The sequence below is a fragment of the Peromyscus leucopus genome, chromosome 14 (assembly GCF_004664715.2).
Source record: "Peromyscus leucopus breed LL Stock chromosome 14, UCI_PerLeu_2.1, whole genome shotgun sequence".
In the NCBI taxonomy this organism is placed as follows: Eukaryota; Metazoa; Chordata; class Mammalia; order Rodentia; family Cricetidae; genus Peromyscus; species Peromyscus leucopus.
The window spans coordinates 28,518,446-28,525,279 of record NC_051075.1 but is presented as its reverse complement, the minus strand read 5'-3'; the positions used below and the strand labels follow the sequence as shown (position 1 = coordinate 28,525,279).

Genomic DNA, 6,834 nt, shown 5'->3' with positions numbered 1-6,834 from the left:
AAGTCAGTCTGGATCTCTGTGAGTTCAAAGTCACAGAAAACAGCCAGGCATGGTGACATACACCTTTAATCCAAGGAAGTGATGGCAGGAAGCAAAAAGGTATATAAGGTGTGAGGACCAGGAACTAGAGTGTTGTTAAGCTTTTAGGCTTCTAGCAGCAGTTCAGAACTAGCAGCTGAGATCCATTCAGGGTAGGACTCAGAGGCTTCCAGTTTGAGGAAACAAGATCAGCTGAGGAACTGGCATGTGAGGTTGCTCTGTTTCTCTGATCTTTCAGCATTCTCCCCAATACCTGGCTCAGGGTTTGTTTTTGTTAATAAGACCTTTTAAGATTTGTGCTACATATCTGGATCCTCTGGAAAAAAATGGCCAATGTTCATATCCATTGAGCTATCTCTCAGGCCATATCTATTACATTTTTACTTATTTTAATGTTAGGGAAACACTTTCCAATGGGAAGAAATCATGTGTCTTTTCTGTTGAATAAACAGCTTTTGTTGTTCTCTTACTCAATCCTCTGTGCCGTCAAGATCTAAATAAATACAGGACGTTTTTAAACTATCTTTTTATGGTAATCTCATACAGTAGTAGCATTTTATAGTTGTTCATGTTTATATGATGTCTGGCTGACTCACTTCTTTGCCTGAATGTGGCTAGATTTACTTTGTAATGTACTCTGCCTAATTTGGAGGAAAGAAGGTTACAGATTATTTATTTTACTCACTTTTGAATTCTTATATACAGCTCTGAATTTAAAAAGTATATCCAGGCCTAAATCCTGAAGATTTTCATAAATTAGTAAAGGTAATACTTTCATTTCCTCCTCATACATACAAGTGTTTTATATTTATTATATTTAAAATACAAGCACTTACAGACTTTAATATTAATTTAATTTTGTTTTGGGAACATTATAAATAGATGAGTATTGCATCTCTGTAACTCTCACCTCTCCCTCACCTCCAAATGCTCCCTTGTCTCCTTTATCCATCTCAAATTCGTGACCTTTTTTTAGTTGTTATTTTCACACACACACACATGTATAAGCGTGTGTATACTTGTGTGTGTGTATATGTGTGTGTGTGTGTATGTGCAAATATATACAGATGTACATGCAACATAGTAATGCCATTTAGCATTGCTCATGTGTAAGAGTTAAGACCAATTGTTCTAACTTGGCAACCTATGCAGGAGATTACCCTCTTAGACTTTTAAATTAGTTATTGTTTTATTATATATTAATATATATATTAATTATTATATTATATGAAATATGTGAGAGTAGGTATGCACAAAACACAGCCCATGTATGACAGTCAGAGGCCAATTTTTGGGAGTTGCATATTCACCAGTGATTCCAGGGAATCTAAGTCAGGGGTCAGACTTGGAAGCAAGTGTTTTGCAAATAGCCATTTCACCAACTTGATTCATAGACATTTTTATTTGAATGATGAAAAATAACCTTATCAAACTATTAACACTTACTTAAGTAATTTTTATTCACTAATAACAAGAAAATTCTATCTTTTAATCCTGTGATGTAGTGGTTTATTTGAGAAGCAGCTTTGAGCCACATATAGAAAAAAAAATAACAGAGATTTTCACCAAAAGAAAAACACACAAGGAATGCTCTGGCATGTTTCAGCAGACTTTCCTTGTGGGACATACTCAGCTAGAAATATTAACTGAAACAGCCAATATTACTTCATGAATGAAAACTCAAGATTTATGTCATTTAAGAATGCAATAATCATTCTCAAAACAATGAAATGTTGAATTTTTTTAACTGTCATTGTGTCAAGGGAAGCCTTGATATGAAACTACTATTATATAGATGAGAGTTATTAAAGAGAAAAGGTCAGGATGTCAAGAATAAATAAAATGATATGGCAACATTTACAGACTTCCAAAAGAAAGACACACATTTTGAAACCATTTATTTCAAAGAAAGATCAAAACAATTTTAATATATTTCTTACTGAGAAGTTTATTGACTATGATTCCAGTGTGAATGTCAATTTACTCTGTAGAAAAGTCTATCATTCACTTCTGAAGTGAAACTCTGTCAGAGCTAAATGGATAATTTTTACATTATAATGAAGTATCAGTCTATAGCATATACATCTCCTTTGTGAAATATTTCTCTCTCAGGATTTTTCACTTTCCTCCTGCTTTTCTATTCCCATGTTCTCTTCTCTATATACTGTGTGACTGTCTCTACTTACTCTTAGACTTAGGTTTCTTTTTAATGGACTTAACATGTCTATAAGTATATTAACCTTTTTGTATATTAGTTCTCTTTTTAACAGCTTCAGTTTATAGACATTCTTATTTAATTGATAAAAGTCATTTGCTTTATGTAAGTTCATTATGGTTCTTAGCAATCTATGAATAATACCCCCCAACTTATGTACCATAGGCAGGTACAATTAATATGTAAATAAACATGTGTATTACTACCCACTAGACAAAAGTCACAACTCCTGAAATAGAAGAACTGTGAGTCATGTGGCATTAGAAGTACACATAATATTAACATGAATAATTTGTTTTGTAAAACAGTATTTTTTCCATTTCATATGTTTTAATAAGAATTGTCACTTCAAAATACTAGCCTTGAAAATAAATTACAGTAACGTAAATGAATATTTCTCACTTATTCTATTATTCTCTGAAACTTCAGAACTTTGATTAAAACAATTCTGTGGATACCTGTGTCACCACATTTTGATGACAATTCAAACTGAAAAAGAATGTCTGATTTAATAACATGAGGTGAGAGATAGAACAGAACAAGTTGAGCCAGAGGCAATTTATATTTTAAATTTATATTTTAACATCTTTGATGTGTTCATATACTTGGAATGTTTGATATAATTGATTGATTTTGGCATCAACTAGACAACATATCCCCAAATCATATGCCTGAGACATGCAACTCTATAAGCTATCAATGAATAGATGTGATTCCTATAGAGTTGTAACTAGAAAGAAATTGAAATGAATAACAAAAATGAGCCCATATATCTTAACAATAAGATGCTCTCTAAAGTAGTTTGATACTTGATAAATATATGTATGTAACATTAAATTCAGCTCCTTAGACTGTAAAATTGAGTATTTTTAGTATGTTAAAAGGTATTTGTACCAATCACCAGCCAATTTACATTTTTTTTCCTATAAAGAAACTTGACACCTCCTGGATACTTTGTCCTTTTTCTGTGTGTCTGAACACGTCAAAGCAATCACTGATTCTTCTTTAGATATCCCAGCTACTGACATACATATGAAAGGAATCATAAATGCGTGTACTTTGATTATTGTCCCCTTTTACTTAGCATCTTCTCAATGTTCAGCCATGGTTCAGTATATAACAGCATCTTCCTGTCTACGCATTATTTCACTGTAGGTGTAAAGTTCTTTTATGTCTCCATGAGTCTATGGGCATGAAAATCATTGTCAACATTATGGATGATGCAATGTTAATATTAACATCCATGTGAAAGATATGCTTTTATGTGTCAAACTGTGGTGTAGGTTGGAATTGCCATTAAGATAGTATAAGTTTTAGAAATTAGCACTGCTAATCATACTCTTTTATATTTTAAATGTTCTACTTGTTAAATAATGCTATCTTATAGTGAAATTTGCAATGAAACAGAAACTGACAAAAATTATTGACTCAAAAGACACAAAACCATATATCAGCACTGAGATTTATAATCATCTATAGCAAGCTTTCTTGTTGGACTATCTTTGGATTGCCATCCTACAAATAGTGACCTGGAGACATTAATTATGAAAGATTAGCCTTTAGCTTCGGTTTGTCTCAACTAGCTTTTATATCTTTAATTAATCCATTTATATTCATCTATGTCCTGCCATGTGGCATTACCACTCTTCCATCTTGTAACTCCTGTTTCCTCTCTGTGTCTTACTGTTGACTCTGTCTTTCTTCTCTCTAGAGTTCTTTTTCTTCCCAGAAGTCCCTACTATACTCTCCTGCCTAGCTATTGGCCATTCAGCTGTTTTTTTTGTTTTTGTTTTTGTTTTTTTTTTTTTTTGATTTTTTGAGACAGGGTTTCTCTGTGTAGCTTTGCGCCTTTTCCTGGAACTCACTTGGTAGTCCAGGCTGGCCTCGAACTCACAGAGATCCACCTGCCTCTGCCTCCCAAGTGGTGGGATTAAAGGCGTGTGCCACCACCGCCTGGCCAAAAAACACTGACGCCCGAACAGGGACTTGAACCCTGGACCCTCAGATTAAAAGTCTGATGCCCTACCGACTGAGCTATCCGGGCTCTTCCATTCGGCTTTTTATTACACCAATCACAGCAATACATTTTCACACAGTGTACAAATTTCCCATTTTGTCTAATTAAGATGGAAAAGTTCTAACTCTAACATTGTAAAACTATGTATAAAAAGAATAATTATCAGGAAAGAATTACATTAAAAATAACCAGTGCATTCATATTTGGCATATTCAGAGAAAATACTATATTATCTATCCTGTCTTGATAAGTCCACAGTTTTGTACCTAATTTACTTTCTACTATAAATAGGAAAAGCTGGAACTATAATTGTCTACTCTTCAACCCCATCAGAGACCCAAGAAAGATAGAATATTACCTGAGTAAACAGGAAGTGCCGAGCAAAAAACTTCTAAGACTATAGAAATGAAGAAGACATCTGGATGTCTGAACAGTCAATACAAGGTTCCTCTGCAACATTGGCTTCCATTCAGCCTACAGGCCTAGAATATTTGACATATTTTTTTGTGTATGTGAAGCAGGAAGTTTTGAAGGACCATACTAACTTGTTTTGGCAAGTTTCAGCATTTCCCTTCTTTTGTGTCCTGCTTGTCCAGTTTAGACAGCATACTGTCAGCAGTGAGGTAAGGGCAGTTTCTTGCTCAAATAGATAACTTTGTAACAATGAAAGCAAACTCCATATGGAAGTTCTTCAATGTCCATCACCTTTTTTTAAGTAAATTGTTGATTCTGGGAGCAGACCTGTCTCACTGTCATGAAAAGCCTTAGATTATTAAAACATTTTAAATGCCATATTCTGTACATCTTTGTAGTGTTTGAAGACCATCTGTCTACTTAAAATATATCTGTTTGACCTTGAAAACATACCAAAATAACTATAAGTTTGATTGTTATAGATGACTAACTACTAACCTGCATTTCTTAATTATCATAAGTAATTTTTGATAATAACTTTTAAGGACTAGAACTTTACATTACATTCTTAAATGAGCTGCATAGGTACAATACCTTAAATAAAAGATAAAATATATATACAATATGACAAGAATAACCTGAAATTTTTATACACAAATCCAGGCTTAACAAACATGCTAAAAGAAAAACTCCAACCTAAGAAGGCTTACTACAATTGTAGAAACACAGGGAATAAATAATCTCAGATGAGCAAAAAAGGAAAAGAAACATATACACACACACATACACCACCACCACCACCAACAACAACAACAACAACAACAATAAAATAACTAGAAATAACAATTGGCATCTCTCAATATCAGGGCACTCAATTCCCTAATAAAATGACACAGACTAACAGGATGGGTGCAAAATCACTACACATTCTTCTGCTTCATCCAATAAACACTGCTATATCAAGAACAGGCATGTAGTTTTCTCTTAAGGTTCCACCAAGCCCCAGCAGTCCGACAGCCCACTTATAAAATAAACACACAAACACTTATATTATATACAAACTGTATCGCCATGGCAGGCTTCTTGCTAACTGTTCTTTTTTTTTTTCCACCACAGGCAATTTATTTTGTTCTATTCATTCACAGTTAATACAGAAAATACTTGGAAACATTTCCATATAATGTTTGACACAGAAATCATCAAATAGAAGTATACAATGTTGACAGGAGGCAGTACATTTATAATTTATAACCCCAAATGTATTTATAAATTAGAAATGGAAAGATCTACAAATGAAATTATGAAGGTTCACCAAAGTCATTTAATCTGTCAGTTTCTCATTCATTTTTACATCTTAATAATATTCTATTGTATGAATAAGCCACATTTTATTTCTCTCCAGCATTTGATAGCTATTTGAGTTGTTTTAACTTTTTTACTATTAGCAACACACTGCTGTAAACCTTCATGTACATGTTTCATAGGTGCACATTTTCAGTAGTTTGAGGATATATTCCTAAGGGTAGAATTGTTGAGTAACAGAGTAACAATGTTTTGCATTTTGACCAACCACCAAACTGTTTTGCCAAAGTGGCACACCATTTTACAATCTCACCAAATCCTTGTTTTTAAGGCGCTGATTTTTGTACAAAAGCATTCAATCATTCTGTCAGACCAAACCAGGAAAAGTAAGCTATAGTTCAGAGCTGTTCTATTCCATTTACTATGCAAAGCCATTCTTGGTGTTTGCAACTCTCAGCCCATTTGAGTATTCTTGCAGTGTTCACCTTTTCCTCCACCACTTTTTTTTCTTCTTTTTTTTTCTGGTTTATTTCTATCTATTACAAATGTATAAAAAAATCCTCCATCAGCGCTGCTGATAGCAGCAGAACCTTGAGAAATATACCTTTGGTTTGTCTCAGAAAAGGAACACATATTGCACTGTAAAGTTTATAAAATTGGCGCAAAACATTGTGATAATGTTACAATACCAGTTTTAAGAGTTCAGTAACTAATGGGGAGCCAATGGGATACATGCAGAACTGTGAAAGCGATCTCACTTAGCCAGCTGTACGCGTAGACTATAAATCTAAATTCAGATCATTTCTGAACTAAGACTATCATCTCAATTTATCTGTTGAGGTCAACC

General features: G+C 33.6%; 1 non-coding gene across 1 annotated transcript; it reads right to left on the bottom strand.

Moving 5' to 3' along the window:
• Positions 1 to 4,225: 4,225 nt before the first annotated feature.
• On the bottom strand, positions 4,226 to 4,298 carry Trnak-uuu. The gene has a single exon. It is a non-coding gene; the product is annotated as a tRNA-Lys (tRNA).
• Between the last annotated feature and the right edge of the window lie 2,536 nt (positions 4,299 to 6,834).